This window comes from Elephas maximus, chromosome 1 (assembly GCF_024166365.1).
Source record: "Elephas maximus indicus isolate mEleMax1 chromosome 1, mEleMax1 primary haplotype, whole genome shotgun sequence".
Classification (NCBI taxonomy): Eukaryota; Metazoa; Chordata; class Mammalia; order Proboscidea; family Elephantidae; genus Elephas; species Elephas maximus.
Window position 1 is genome coordinate 77763978 of NC_064819.1, and position 15572 is coordinate 77779549.

At 43.6% G+C, this 15572-nt stretch overlaps 4 non-coding genes across 4 annotated transcripts; 2 read left to right on the forward strand and 2 right to left on the reverse strand.

Moving 5' to 3' along the window:
- Positions 1–438: 438 nt before the first annotated feature.
- On the forward strand, positions 439–545 carry TRNAL-CAA (transfer RNA leucine (anticodon CAA)). The gene is made up of 2 exons: positions 439–476; positions 500–545. It is a non-coding gene; the product is annotated as a tRNA-Leu (tRNA).
- Positions 546–6417: 5872 nt separating this feature from the next.
- TRNAL-CAA (transfer RNA leucine (anticodon CAA)) lies at positions 6418–6524 on the reverse strand. Its single transcript has 2 exons — positions 6487–6524; positions 6418–6463 (listed from the first exon to the last, which is right to left on the reverse strand). It is a non-coding gene; the product is annotated as a tRNA-Leu (tRNA).
- Positions 6525–11648: 5124 nt separating this feature from the next.
- TRNAT-CGU (transfer RNA threonine (anticodon CGU)) lies at positions 11649–11721 on the forward strand. Its single transcript has one exon. It is a non-coding gene; the product is annotated as a tRNA-Thr (tRNA).
- Positions 11722–14960: 3239 nt separating this feature from the next.
- Positions 14961–15033, reverse strand: TRNAR-ACG (transfer RNA arginine (anticodon ACG)). The gene has a single exon. It is a non-coding gene; the product is annotated as a tRNA-Arg (tRNA).
- Positions 15034–15572: the final 539 nt, after the last annotated feature.

Below are 15572 nucleotides of genomic sequence, written 5' to 3' on the forward strand. Positions count from 1 at the left end.
CGGAATATATTAGTCCCGCCACGGGCCCAATCCCCACTAATATAACTTCTTAAAATAAAATATGGGCGAGAGATACTGTGTGCATCGCGGAAAGCTGCTGAAATACTGTTTCAACTCAGCGCGGACAAAATCTGCATCCCAAGTCCTCTACTCCTTAAAGCCGATCCTGTAACTCCCGGTCTTTAGGGGCAGGCTCAGGCGGGGCGGGGGAGGGGTCATTGGAAAAAGGGGACGTGGGGTGGGTGGCGTGTGCTCCGGTCTTAAGGATTGCATTAACTCCGTTGTCCAGGGCAACTTATACGTTCGCTGTAAAACGTGTTCTTTCCGCTTTTCTGTTTTTAGAAATAATGTCTTCCTCTTTTTTTTTTTTCTTTCTTGGACTAAACAGTCTTCGGTCACTGTGTAGAGTTGCCATCCTGGAAGCATATTGCGCTCAGTGTCAGGATGGCCGAGTGGTCTAAGGCGCCAGACTCAAGCTTCAGCTTCCCGTTCGCGGGGTTTCTGGTCTCCGATTGGAGGCGTGGGTTCGAATCCCACTTCTGACAGAGCTTAGTTTTGTTCCCGTCATGCCTAATCGAAAGTATCACCTTTGAGCCAGCAATTGAGGTTTCTTCTAGCTCTTGCCGGCTTAACTCTCCTCCCGCTCTTGCAATCACACCTGCTCTCTCTGTCCGCGTCATCCCATCTTGGGCCCCTCCAAACACTAGGCCATCACTCTCCGTTTCTTGGCCTTCTCTCTGTTCCCACTGTCCTGGTGCAACCCTTTCTGCCTCAGAGATGCTCAGCCCCCAATACTCTTGCCAACGGCTCAGCGCGTCTGCACCGATCCCACAGAAAAGCACAGCAAAGAGGCATCCATCGCAACTCAAACCAAACAGTCCACAAAACAAAAGCCCTGAACTAGAGAATTCTGCAATGTTTCCAGAGCCATTTCGACAAAATTTAAACCCCCGGCGCCGCCTCAGGTTCTCTCCTTTCAGAAGAAAGCAGGCAGTGGATTTCCATTAGTTAGTCATCACATGCTCCGTGAGCCAACTGAGAAGTCAAAAACGGGGAAATTCCATTAAAAAACATAGAAACAAAAGAGAAAAAGGCTTCTCTTTCAGGAAGAGAGGCCTCTATGCAGATTTCCGTAATGTATATTACTTGTCTCCAGGTTGGGTAATGAAACTATGAAACTTGGCCTCACAAGTAGCAAGCTAAAAACCCACCGTTGTGCTTACGGTAAAGTAAGAGTTCTCTCAGTCTTTTTACTGGCGTGTTATCCATGCGTCTGGTCCTGGGCTTTTCCTGTGGAAAGAATTAATGAAATCTTCACGGCTTTCTGCACACGGGCAAGAATCTGTTATAACGTTCTATCTATAAAGACGTCACTTCTTTTGTTTTTTAAAGATAAAACTTTCATACATGTGAACTTCTACATGGAACTTGGTCTTAGATTTTTGCAGCATTGTCATTGAATTAGTTTTTTTTTTTTTTTTCTGTATAGTTTTAAACTACCACCCACCATTTCCTTTCCTGACAGTGGATCTCAGTGAAATAAATTCCAGCTCAGCTCTCTGGCTGGCCTTCCCTAGGATAGTCTTTGTAGCATTTTGAGGTAACAGGTTGTTAGAGGCAATTTAGAAGTCCATTAAATGTACTTCAGTGGCTGCCTATGATTTTCACACTATGCAGCAGCCTCAAGTAATGAAGCAAATGTAAGTGTAGCAAGACTGATAGTTTTTTCAAGCTGTGTCAAGTAAAAGAAAAAAAAATATATCTCGATTATGATGATTAAAATCACACAATTCAACGAACACATATTTCTAAGATAATTTCTTTTCTAAATAATATATTAAATACATTAGAGAGGGTGTCCAAATGATGGGGGAGAGGCTGGACACAGGGCATGACAGGGAAAAATAAACAAAGTAAAACTAAGGGTCGCCTTTCATGGACCAATAACAAAAATGAGCCACAGAGAGTCAAGTGTGATTAATTTACCTCTCTGGACCCTACACAACACCCCACTCCAAGGATTAAAGTCTACTTTTACATTCTCCTTCTCATCCCTACAGATTCATAAGACCTAACACTCTTTTCTGTTTTACATTCTCCCTTACATATCTTCCAAATTTTCAATTTTTTCCATTCTCTGTGTTATGGATTGAATTGTGTTCCCCCAAAATACTTGTCGTAAATCCTAACCCCTATATCCATGGTGGAAACCCTGGCGGCATAGTGGTTAAGTGCTAGGGATGCTAACCAAGAGGTCAGCAGTTCGAATCCGCCAGGCGCTCCTTGGAAACTCTATGGGGCTGTTCTACTCTGTCCTGTAGAGTCAACTATGAGTTGACTCGACGGCAGTGGGTTTTCTGGGTATACCCTGACCCCACCTGTTGCCTTCGAGTATGGTTATAATCCCATTTGGGAAAGGGTTTTCTTTGTTGTGTTAATGACACATGATTAGTGTAAGGTGCATTTTAAGTCCATCACTTTTGAGATATAACAGAGATTAAATAAGCAAGTGAGAGAAGTAGAGATGGAGGAGAGAGATGCCAAGCCACATGAAGAGTGTGCAGAAGCACCTCAGAAGAGATAAGGACCTTCCTCTGAGGCGACAGAGAGAGAAAGCCTTCCCCTAGAGCTGGAACCCTGAATTCACACTTCTGAGCTCCTAAACTGTGAGAAAATAAATTTCAGTTTATGCTATTTCTGTTACAGCAGCAGAGATAACTAAGAATTTGGTACTAGGAGTGGGGTGCTGGTCTAAGAGTTAACCTAAAATATGGAATAGATTTTAGAATTGGGTATGAGTAGAGACTGGAAGAGTTTTAAGATGTCTAATAGTATAGTAAAATCCTAGATTTCCTTGAAGAGACTGTTGGTAAAATTATGGATGTCAAAGGCAATTCTGGTGAGGGCTCAGAAGGAAGTGAGGAGAGCCATAAGGATAGTCTCTATCATCTTAGAGAACACATATGGCACTAGCCACAGTATGTTGCTAGATATGTGGACACATTTGTTGTCCTCCAAGAAAAGAGAAGGACCATCCCTGGAGCAGCTGAGAGATCAGCAGAAATGTTGGAAGGAGCAACGGAAGCAGGGCTACCATTGTTCCAAATGGTGGAGTTCCCGCCTCATAGGTTTCAAAGATTAAGATCTCTACCAACTCTGTTCTGGAGTGTGGGGCTGCCAGGCCCAAAGGCCAAGAGGATAGGGCTGCCTCCCAAAGCTGAGGGGACGGGGCTGCCATGCTCAAGAGACAGGAGAATGGAGCCCACCCAGCCTGAGGTGTTGGGTCACCACTCAGATGGACTAGGAGAATGGGGCTGCCCAAAGCTGAGGGAGCGGAATTGCCAACCTAGTAGGCCTAGAGCCTGGGCTGAAGCCCAAGGCCAAGGATCCCCACCCAGAACACAGAAGGCATGACTAGTATCCATAGTTTGGAGGGCAGAGCAAGTGCCCAGATGATCTCAGAGAACAGAGGATTATTTTCAAGCCTTGAGAGCTAATGTAATGTGTCCTGCTGACTTGTTTGGTGCCTACTATCCCTTCTTTCCCTCCAATTTCTCCGGTTTGTAGTGGAAATGTCTACCTTGTGCCTATTCCATCATTGTATTTTGGAAGTAGGTAACTTGTAGTCTACATTTCACAGGTACACAGATCAAGAGGAATTTTGCTTCAGGATGGAATACGCTTAAATTTTCACTAGTATCTGATTTATATGACTCAGAAGATGAGATCTTGGACTTGCAGTTGATTTAAGACTTTTGAGATGATGTGATGGGGTGAACATGTTTTGCATGTGGAAAGAACATGAATTTTGGGGTGCCAAAGGGTGCTTTCATCTTTTCCAACCCTTCTTTTGAATTGGAACTGTTCATTTTTCTGTTACTCATTTTACTTTCTGCATTTCAAGGCATTCACAATGTACTTTGGACTAGGTGGAGGAACCCAAAAAATAAAATAAAATAGAAACCATTTTTCAATGTTTGCTTCCTCTATTAAGTACCCACCCCCTGCTTAGGATGTTGAGTACTGAGTTCCAAAGATTCCTCTAGCCAAGAAAGCATGTGGAGCTTGATAGAAACTTATGAATTCATGTTCTGAGTATTTGCCACCTTCTACAATGTGTTATTTCTTACTTAACATAGAAGAGGTAATAATACAATGCATTTTGATGCTATTTTTAAATGCAAAACGCAGAAGCAAAAAAATGTATGTATTCACTGCCACAGTATGTCTTCATAATACAAAAATACAATGGCTGCAAATTGATTAGAGCAGTTTATTATGTCTCCATTTTATTTTCCTAAATTCCTCCATATGGAGAAAATCAGTAAATTTTCCAGTAATTCCTCACCTGGAAAAGTCTGGGACAGATGTGTGGGAGCTCAGTCACCCAAACTACCACTAAAGAAAGTGTATGTTTTTCTCATTCATATGGTGAGGAATATCCTTGCTGTTCACATAGGAGATGGATGAGTGTCCAACATCAAGGCAGACAATGTAGCATTTTCCTCCTGCCCACAGCAATCTGCGGCCTTGGTGGTGCAATGGCTAAGTCTTTGGCTGCTAACCAAAAGGGAGGCAGCTGGAATCCACCAGCTGTTCCTTGGGGAAACTCTGTGGGACAGTTCTACTCTGTCCTATATGGTCCCTAGGAATCGGAATATACTCGATGGCAATGGGTTTTATTTTGTTTTCACTGCAATCTGGCTAGAGGTCTTCTTGTGGGAAGATTATATGTATGTTTTGTCTTGTTTTTAAGGCCAAATTCTGTGGTGTTATGGTCAAAAGGCTTGACCTTTTGGTGGAAATCCATCCTTCTTTCTTGCAGAAGGAGTCACCAATGACGCCAGGATTTAAAATGTGTCCCATTAGCTCCGAAAATATTCCAGAATCTGTAGTTGGGATTTTCAGTTGTCGAGTGTTTCATTTGAGGTGCAAGAGATACCTTTCTTTCAGGTACATTAGGCCAGCTTCAGAAGAGGACGTGGAACCAGGGATATCATTGCTGATGTCAGATGGATCCTGGCTGAAAGCAGAGGATACCAGAAGGATGTTTACCTGTGTTTTATTGACTATGCAAAGGCATTCGACTGTGTGGATCACAACAAATTATGGATAACATCGAGAAGAATGGGAATTCCAGAACACTTAATTGTGCTCATGAGGAACCTTTACATAGATCAAGAGGGAGTTGTTCAGACAGAACAAGGGGATACTGATTGGTTTAGAGTCAGAAAAGGTGTGCGTCAGGGTTGTATTCTTTCACCATACCTATTCAATCTGCATGCTGAGCAAATAATACGAGAAGCTGGACTATGTGAAGAAGAGTGGGGCATCACGATTGGAGGAAGACTCATTAACAACCTGCATTGTGCAGATGACACAACCTTGCTTGCTGAAAGTGAAAAGGACTTGAAGCACTTCCTAATGGATTGCACCTCAACGTAAAGAAAACAAAAATCCTCACAACTGGATCAATGAGCAACATCATGATAAACGGAAAAAAGATTGAAGTTGTCAAGGACTTCATTTTACTTGGATCCACAATCAACAGCCATGGAAGCAGCAGGCAAGAAATCAAAAGGTGCATTGTATTGGGTAAGTCTGCTGCAAAGGACCTCTTTAAAGTGTTGAAGAGCAAAGATGTCACCTTGGAGACTAAAGTGGGCCTGACCCAAACCATGGTATTTTCAATTGCATCATATGCATGTGAAAGCTGGACAATGAATAGGGAAGACGGAAGAAGAATTGACACCTTTGAACTGTGGTGCTGGTGAAGAATATTGACTATACCGTGGACTGCCAAAAGAACGAACAGATCTGTCTTAGAAGAAGTACAACCAGAACGCTCCTTAGAAGCAAAGATGGGGAGACTGCGTGTTACATACATTGGACATGTTGTCAGGAGGGATCAGTCCCTGGAGAAGGACATCATGCTTGCCAGAATACAGGGTCAGTGGGAAAGAGGAAGACCCTCAACGAGGCGGGTTGGCACAGTGGCTGCAACAATGAGCTCAAGCATAACAACGATTGTAAAGATGGCGCAGGACTGGGCAGTGTTTCATTCTGTTGTGCATGGGGTCGCTATGAGTTGAAACCGACTCGATGGCACCTAACAACAAACAGGTCAGTGGTGAGGGTTGAGGGTGGGCTGTCAGTGGTGGGTTTCTTTGGAAGAGAAAAGGTTACACTTGGGAGGCAGGAGGAAGGCGAAATATGGGATTGTGATGTGCTAGTGATTTTAGTGAAGGGGGAGCCCAAGTTAGGGCGGCACACGCAGGGGGAAAGTCAGGGATTTCAAGAGTAGGAGAATTGGGGAGGAGAACCGTTTAAGAAAGAGAAGAAACCTTAGAAACCTCAGATGTTGCTGGTTCAAAGGTGATACTTTTGACTGAGCGTGACGGCAACAAAATAGAACTCTGTCAGAAGTGGGATTCGAACCCACGCCTCCATTCAGAGACCAGAAACCCCAAGAGTGGGAAGCAGGAGCTTGAGTCTGGCGCCTTAGACCACTCGGCCATCCTGACATACAACATAAGATGTTATATTAGTCTTTCAGCAGACTAAAGTATCAGCTCCTACCTAGCACTCAACAGAAAAAAGAAATTGTGGTATTTGTTGGACTAAGTGGAAGCTCTAAACTCACTGACCAAAAAAAAAAAAAAAAAAAAGAACTCAAAAAGCAGGAGAGTCCGATGGTAGACAGGAGCTGAATGATTCTTACAGGCCTGGAGAAGAGGGAGCCAGGTTATTGAGGGCAGCTCGTCCCTCTCTCCTCCCCCGCCCTAGTATTCCTGGCCCAGTCCTAGGCCCAGCACCGTCCGCGCCCTCCGCTTGCTCGCCACCTCCCTTTGTTGGGGAAGGCACTGACTAACAGAAATTTGACACTGTTGTGCCAAACTCGCAGAACTTGCTTGAATTCCGCCGCCTGGAACTTGCTGGAAATCCATTTTCTAGGATGCTCCGAAAGCGAATCATGGAGAGGTCTTTCACCGAGATGGGGGTGGGGGGCACTCTGCTACAAAATGCTCAAAGGGGATGCTGGGGAAGTCACTGGCTTTTGGGTGCTGTTGGCTCTGTGGTGCAGGGGCCTGATGCAGGAGACAGCCATGCGTGTGGCAAGAGCACTGGGGAAGCCGCAGGCCAAGCAACACCTGGACACCAGGAAGCAAAACCCTCTTCCGCCTGCAATGTCTCTCCAGTATTCTCTCCAGGCAATCCTCAGTGCTAGGCAGCAAAGGAAAAATATTTTAAAGACCCAGATTTATTTTCACAAAGCAGGGAAAAGGATGATTTGGGGCTGAGAGAGAATGAATCGATAATGGGCAAAAACTAATACAGATTTATGTATAAAAATCCATTGCTGTCCAGTCGATTCCGACTCGTATCGATCCTATAGGACAGAGTAGAAATGCCTTACTAGGTACCCAAGGAGCGCCTGGTGGATTCGAACTGTCAAGTTTTTGGTTAGCAGCCATAACGCTTAATCACTACACCACCAGGATTTCCACCTATGTATGTGTATATATGTATATGTATATATACTTTTTTTTTTTTTTTTTTACCTGAAAATGAGATACTGCTGTAACACACCCAAAGGCGTGGCTTTGGGACCAGGCAGCAGGTGGAAACTGGTAAAACCTTCAGGAGAATGTTAGTGAAAGTTCCCCAAGACAGAAATACAGCTTCTATCTGCTGCCTAGTCAGAAGAATGAGGAAAATGTTATTAGAAGCAGAAGGAAAGGGGGCTCTTGTTACCTAGTGGCAAAGTTTAGCAATGCTCACCGCGGTGATGCAGAAATGGATGATTTAGCTAAGGATATTTCCAGGCAATGTGTTGAAGGTGAACCCTGGGTTTTTCTAGCTGCCTATGGTAAAATGGGTTGTGTGTGGGTGTGTGTGTGAGATAAACTAAAGAAATAATTGTTAATTATAAAGGAACCACCACTTGGTGGATGTTAAAAAATAAAATTTTCTCATTTTCAGACTTTCCAGATGACAAGCTATGCTACAATTAAGAAAAGGCTTCTGGAAAACATCAGACCCAAGGCATTGTTAAACAAACAAAACGTTGCCATTGAGTTGATTCCGACTCACAGGAGAGCGTAGAAATGCCCCATAGGGTTTCCATGGAGCAGCTGATGGATTTAAACTGACATTCTTTTGGTTAGCAGCCTGAGCTCTTAACCATTGCGCCATCAGTGCTTCATTGTCATAAAGACCAAACCAAACTAAACCCATTGCCCTTGAGTCAGCACTGAATCACAGTGATCCTATGTCTCTGTTTTTTTTTTTTTTGTAATTTGTTATGCAGTCATAGAACTGAAACAATAATTATGACAAAAAATACAATATCACAAACACTATAAAGGAGAAAGAAAATAAATTCAAATAAAGGAGTTTAAATTTCTAACAAGACTGAGAGCTTGTAATTCATTCACATTTGATATTAGAGGAAGGGGAAGGGAAGGACCCAGGCTGATTTATTTTGGAACCAACTCCAGGCTTCTTAGACTAACAATTTCTCTCTATTCTGGACAAGCTTCCACTTATGGAGAAGCATGACTTAGAGTGGTGTGGGGTATGAATCTAAGGCTTAGCGAGAACTCTGTGGAAAACAGAGAACTAGGCACAACGCCCACTGGATTGTGCTGCACTGGAGGCTCTATTAGCCTTCTTTCTGCACTGTGGTGCACTTCAATACGTTTCTTTACCTCAGAAGGTGATAAAGACTATCTACCGACTGTCCACAAGACCAATAAGCTCTTGTGTTCTGATTCTTCTTGAAAGCAAAAGAGATTGACTCATTTATGGAGTCTTTGGCATTCTCGGGACTTCCTTCCAGCTTCTTCGAACCTAGCTAAAATTCTTTATTTTAGAAACGTATCTGCACCTTTTCAGCTTCTGCTGCTGCCTCCTTCTCATCCTACAAATGAGGAGGCAAAAGTACTTGTTCCGCTAAATCTTACCTATTACAGATTTGAAAGGTATGTAACAATTACAACCACGTTAGGCTTTCTTTAGGTTTAAAGAGAGATGTTATGAATTCTAGTTGAGCCCTGTTTGTCAGATACCTGCCTCCAAAAGGAACTACTGTATTACAAAGTTGGGATCTCTCTTTGCTTTATATACCCTCACTTAGTCCAACAGAACCAGCTAGGTACCTATGGGCTCAAGGTCATGCCAATGCGTGTGGACACTGTCAGTGGATACTCTCAAAGCAAATGACTATGATGGTATCTCCATAGAATATGATGTGGAGCACAGCCACTGAAAATGTGGTCTGCAGAAGAGTGCTAATCCATGTGTTTGCTACCATACAGCTCCATTTCCAGATACAGAGCTTGTGCCATAACGTAAATCAGCTATATCACCAAGCATATTGATCAATTTATTATTTATTTATTTTTCATGTGTAGAAAGAGTTCCTCAATGAAAGCAGTACTGCATTTAATTATATTCTGCTGCAAGTTCACTTCTTTTGCGAACCAGTAACTGATGTTCCCTAATGGACAACTTTGCTCACCACCAATACTGAGAAATGAGTGCCTGGTGGTGCAAATGGTTAAATGCTTGGCTGCTAACTGAAAAGTTGGAGGTTCAAACACACCCAGAGGCACCTTAGAAAAGGTAAGCTGCTTCTGAAAGGTCACAAATATGAAAACTCTATGGAGCTCAGTTCTACTCTGCAACACATGGGGTCACCATGAGCTGCAATTGACTTGACTCCTCAGCCTTACTTGAAAGAAGATATGCCTTCCATATACCAGTCTTGCCGCGGTGCATCTGATGGAAAGAGTCTATATTGCCTGTCTGCAACCTCACTTAGCACTAGGTTAGGTGTTCAGGCAACCTCACTTCATGAAAGTTTATGGCAAACATATTTGTGTTCCTTCTTGTCATGGTTATGCCCCTAATAAAAAATGTCTAGGGGTAAATATTTTCTATCAGCTGCTCGAGCTCCAATCTTTCTTGTTATCCAAGGATTATATATATATATATATGATAGAAATTCATGCCCCAATCAAATGTAGGAATGGATGACACAAATTACAAAACCAGTGTGCTGTTGTGTTCTCCATTTGCCCTCCCACGACCATTTTCTGCTCTGCTCTGTAGCTTGGAAGGCTGCTTCACTCGGGCTTTCTTGCCCCCTGGGTTCTGGCTGGATTCAGAATTCCAATGGGAAGCATTAGCAGGAGATCACATGGCAGGAAGAGAGAGAGGTGATGCAAATGTTCCTCCCACTCATTCCCTGCCAGGCTGCGTTTCTCCCAAGGGCACAGCCCCTGGTGGGTGGCTCCTCTCTGCTGGCGAGAGCTCATGCCAGGTTCTGGAAACTCCACTCCTTCCTCCTGCCCTTAAACCATACATTTTGCAGTCTCTTTTCTGGAAGCTGAGAGAGCTGTATCCCCGAGATGGAACAAACATACAGAGCCGGGATTCCTCGCCTTCTGACTAGCGACTCCTATTTTTCTGGGTCGTTTTAATAAGTTACTTGTACTCATCAGTAGTAGAGGATTTTGTTTTATTATTATTACGGGCTACTGTTTATGGTGAGCTATCAAAGTATTAAAGTAGAGAGGAAAACAATTCCTGCTTCTTTTCGGATGCCCTGTGGGGCGGACGTGCAGGGACCCTGGCTTGGAACAGGAGACCTAGGATTCACGGTTGACTTTCCTTTTTGCCCCTGTCTACTTACTTTATGGTTGTAGGTTTTCTCCGCCGGGTCCCAAAATAGCTTTTCTGATGCCCCCACTCAAAGCTCCAGTAACAGTGGAATTTATCTGGTAACAATTTTCTAGTTTCTTTGCCACAACGCGCTTGGACAGGACTCTTCTATTTGGATTTCAGCGCCGCCGGATGGAGAATAAGAAACACGGCCACGGGATTTGAGACCTGAATCGACGCTCGGAAACAATTTTTTCAACCTCAAAGACCAAGGTGCAACAGGAGGACTCCCTCGATTAGGCTCCTGTTCCTGGGAGCTGGTCTCATTTTCCCCTTTCAGGCTGCGTCACCGTCATCCCGACCCTCCCCCTTTTAGCCTGTCTCTTAAGAACTGAAGTTCGGAATACCTGGGCGCAAACCCTGAGAAAAGTACTGCACAGCGGAGGGCCTGGCTGTAAGTAAAATCAAGACGGCACCGAAGACCTCACCCCAAATTCCCTCTCTTGACAACGAACAGACTGTTATTTCCATCTCTGGTCAACTTGTAGTCCCTGATCTTCGACTATGCGGGATTTTAGCAAAATTCTCAGGAGTATTACGGTTTTTTATACTTCTTTTAGAAACTCTGGCGGCGTAGTGGTTAAGAGCTATCGCAGCTACCCAAGAGGTCAGCAGTTCGAATCCACCAGGCACTTCTTGGAAACTCTATGGTGCAGTTCTAAGCTGTCCTATAGGGTCACTATGAGTCGGAATTGACTCCATGGCAACAGGTTTTGTTTCGTTTTGGGGGGCACTTCTTTTTTTTTTTTTCTTTTGACAAAGGTCAATGGACGGGAAGTTAAAACTACCAGAGTGTGGGACTTGTTCGAAAACAACACAGAAAACCAGAGAGGAAATGAGGGTGGAAGGTCAGATTTTCTAGAAACGAAATAAAACTAAAAATTAAAGTTTGATTGTGTCAGTCATCAGTTTCAGGAAAAGGCTCCGTAGCTCAGGGGTTAGAGCACTGGTCTCGTAAACCAGGGGTCGTGAGTTCGAATCTCACTGGAGCCTTAGCTTGCTGCTTTTCTCGTTGTTTAGATGATTTGAAGGGTTGTTTTCGAAACCCTGGTACCGTTGGGTTTAAGTGCTACGGCTGCTAACCGACGGCAATCTGTTTGTTTGTTTATTTTTGGCTTTCTGCTAACCAAAAGGTCGGCGCATCGAATCCACCAGGCGCTCCTTGGAAACTCTATGGGGCAGTTCTACTCTGTCCTATAGGATCGCTAGGAGTCGTAATCTACTCGGTGGTAACTGGTTTGCTTTCTTTTTTTGGTTTCCTAAAAAAGTGGTTAAGCATCGAAACGTAGCAGTTCGAACCGTCCAGGCACTCCTCCGCAGGGGAAAGATGTAGAAATTACAGCCTCAGGAACACTACAGGGCAGTTCTATTCTGTCCTATGAGTCGCTACACGTCGGACTGGAGGTCAACGGGTTATTTGGGTTTCCTTAAAGCCAAATCTCTAGGAATTTGAGCCCGTTATTTTTTATTATGCTTACCTTCTCAGGATACAGGAACTCTCTACTAACAAATATAGAAAATTCTAATACGAAAATTCCTCAGAAAAAATGGAAACAAAGCGGCTCAGTTGTTGAAAATACAGGAAATTCGGCTGTAAGAAACCTGCTAAAAGCTACCAATGCACGATTAGTGTCTATCTAAGCGAGTTAACAAGTGGAACTTTCTGATAAAACCCTTTAACCCTTTGCTTTCGAGTCGATTCCGCCTCATAGCGACCGTATAGGGTAGGGGTCCCATAGGCTTTGCGAGGAGCGCCTGGTGGATTCGAACAGAACCATAGGGTTTAGCGGATTCAAGCAGCAGACCTCTTGGTTAGTAGCCATTTGCTTTTAAAAAATAATAATTTTTATTGCGCTTTAAGTGAAAGTTTGCAAATCAAGTCAGTCTCTCACAAAATTTATATACACCTTGCTACATACTCCCAATTACTCTGGCACTAGTTTTTTTTTTTTTTTTTTTTTTAATGAGACAGCCCGCTCTCTCCCTCCACTCTCTCTTTTCGTGTCCATTTCTCCAGCTTCTAACCCCCTCTATCCTCTAGCCTCCCTTCCAGGCAGGAGATGCCAACAGTCTCAAGTGTCCACCGGATCCAAGAAGCTCACTCCTCACCAGCTTCCCTCTCCAACCCTTTGTCAAGTCCAAGCCATGTCTGAAGAATTGGCTTCGGGAATCGTTCCTGTTCTGGGCCAACAGAAGGTCTGGGGGCCATGGCCACCGGGGTCCTTCTAGTCTCAGTCAGACCATTAAGTCTGGTCTTTTTATGAGAATTTGGGGTCTGCATCCACTGCTCTCCTGCTCCCTCAGGGGTTCTTTGTTGTGTTCCCTGTCAGGGTAGTTATTGGTTGTAACCAGGCACCAAGTAGTTCTTCTGGTCTCAGGATAAGGTACTCTCTGGTTCATGTTAGCCATTAGCTCTTAACCACTACGCACACGAATTTGTAATTTGTTTCAGTCGCTTGCAACTTTAAGAGCGCTAACTAACTTAGCCAGCTGTAGATCTAAAGAAACTATGTTATACTTGTTGTTTCTATCATCAATTTTTTATCTACTGAACTTTGAGCTTCCTTGAAGACAGGAGTCTTGTTCCACCAGCAGCTCTGCAGGAGAAAAGACAGGGATTTGCTCTGGTAAATATCACAGGTTAGGAAAACCTGTGGGGGCAGTTCTACTCTGTCCTATAGGGTTGCTATGAATAGGAATCCACCATATGGCATGCAACAACAATGACAACAGTGTATTGTTACAGATTTTGTGAGTAGAAAGCACACCAAAAGTAAATGGCATTTTTCTTAGGTTATAAAAAGCTAATTATTTTCATCAGATGGCAAAAAGAGGCAGGACCATATCTAATTCTTCTGGAACAGAATGAATAGAGCCATGAGTCTTGGGTCCTTCAGAATCATCTCTCTGAGAGAGAATTTGAGTATCACGTACCATTACTGCTTGCTATCAGGTCTTCATCTCCTTCTTAAAAAGCATGCAAAAACTCAGTGATCTTTCTGTATTTTTATAACTATTACGAAACTAGTATACGTTCATTTCCGTGTTTTTTGCCCCATATTCAAAACATTTATAATATTATCTATTAGCCACCCTCTCCGCAAATTATTTCCAGCCGCTCATAATGACCTCATCACTTGTATCATGGTTTCTATCAGTCAGGGTCTCAACAGGAGAAAAATGGCCTTTTCAAATTGGGATGACTCGAGCAGGGCTTTAAAAGGAAATGTTTAATTAGTGGGCCCTGATGCTGCAATCAGTAGATGTAGCTCAGTGGTAGAGTGTGTGCTTCGCACGTACGAGGTCCCTGGTTTAATCTCTGCCACCTCCATTTCACCTTTTGAAAACCTTGGTGGCAAAGTGGTTAAGAGTTTGGCTGTTAACCAAAAGGTCAGCAGTTTGAATCCACCAGGTGCTCCTTGGAAACCCTGTGGGGCAGTTCTACTCTCTCCTATACAGTCGCTATGAGTGGGAATCGGCCAGATGGCAACTGGTTTGGTTTTGGTTTTGATGGTACAATAGGAACCCTGGTGGCATAGCGGTTAAGAGGTAAGGCTGCTAACCAAAGGGTCGGTACCTTGAGTCCAACCGACTCTTCTTGGAAACCCTATGGGGCAGTTCTACTCTGTCCTGTAGGGTCGCTATGAGTCAGATTTGAGTCGACAGCAATGGGGTTGGTTTTTTGGTGGTGCAATGGTTAAGCGTTTGGCTGCTAACCAAAGGCAGTTAGAATCCACCAGTCACTTCTGGAAACCCTATGGGCCAGTTCTACTCTGTCCTATGAGTCGGAATTGACTCCACAGCAACTGGATATATAGATATAGATATCTATATATATTTGTATATATGTTTACACTCTTCACTGGTTTTGCTCCTCTAGGGAACCCAACCTAAGGCAATGTTATTTCTTCAAAATTATATCGATCAGCCAAAAAAAAAAAAAAAAAGAAAGAAAGAAAAGAAACAGTTGAAGAGGCAGCAAGAGCTCTTTTGTATTTGGTTAGAGTGAGACAGAGATGAGAACACAAAGCAGCACTCATGAGATCGTTACAGGAAGTCAGACACGGAGTCTCTCCAACACCTTTCATTTCTCACTGTACTTTGTATTAAGTAGACACATAACAAATACTTGTTAGTGTGAGAACAAAACCCCTGCAAAGGGCATCTCTCAGGACCTGCTATTTCCACACTAACCTTTTAAATTTGTGGAACCCAAAAGACTTAGGCAAAAACGAGCCAGCCAGGAGTCGAACCTGGAGTCTTCTGATCCGTAGTCAGACGCGTTATCCATTGCGCCACTGGCCCACTCCTTTAGAGCTTGTTAGAGTTTTTGTTGTTAGGTGCCATCAAGTCGATTTCGATTCATAGCAACCCTACGTACAAGAGAGGGAAACACTGCAGGTCCTGAGCCATCCTCACAGTCGTTCTTATGCTTGAGCCCATTGTTGCAGTCACTGGGTCAATCCACCTCGTTTAACATTTTCCTCCTTTTCTCTGAACCTCTTTTTTTTTTTTTTTTTCTGCTCTACCAAGCATGGTGTCCTTCTCCAGGGATTGGTCCCTCCTGATAGCATGTCCAATGTGAGATGAGTCTCACTATCCTCGCTTCCAAGGAGCGTTCTGGCTGTCCTTCTTCCGAGACAAATTTGTTCGTCTTTCTGGCAGTCCATGATATATTCAACATTCTTCACCAACACTGCAATGCAAAGGTATGGTTTCTTCTTAAGCCTTCCCCATTCAGTGTCTAGCTTTCACATGCATATGAGGCAATTGAAAACACCATGGCTTCGGTCTGGAGCACCTTAGTCCTTAAAGTAATATCTTTGCCTTTTAACACTTTAAGA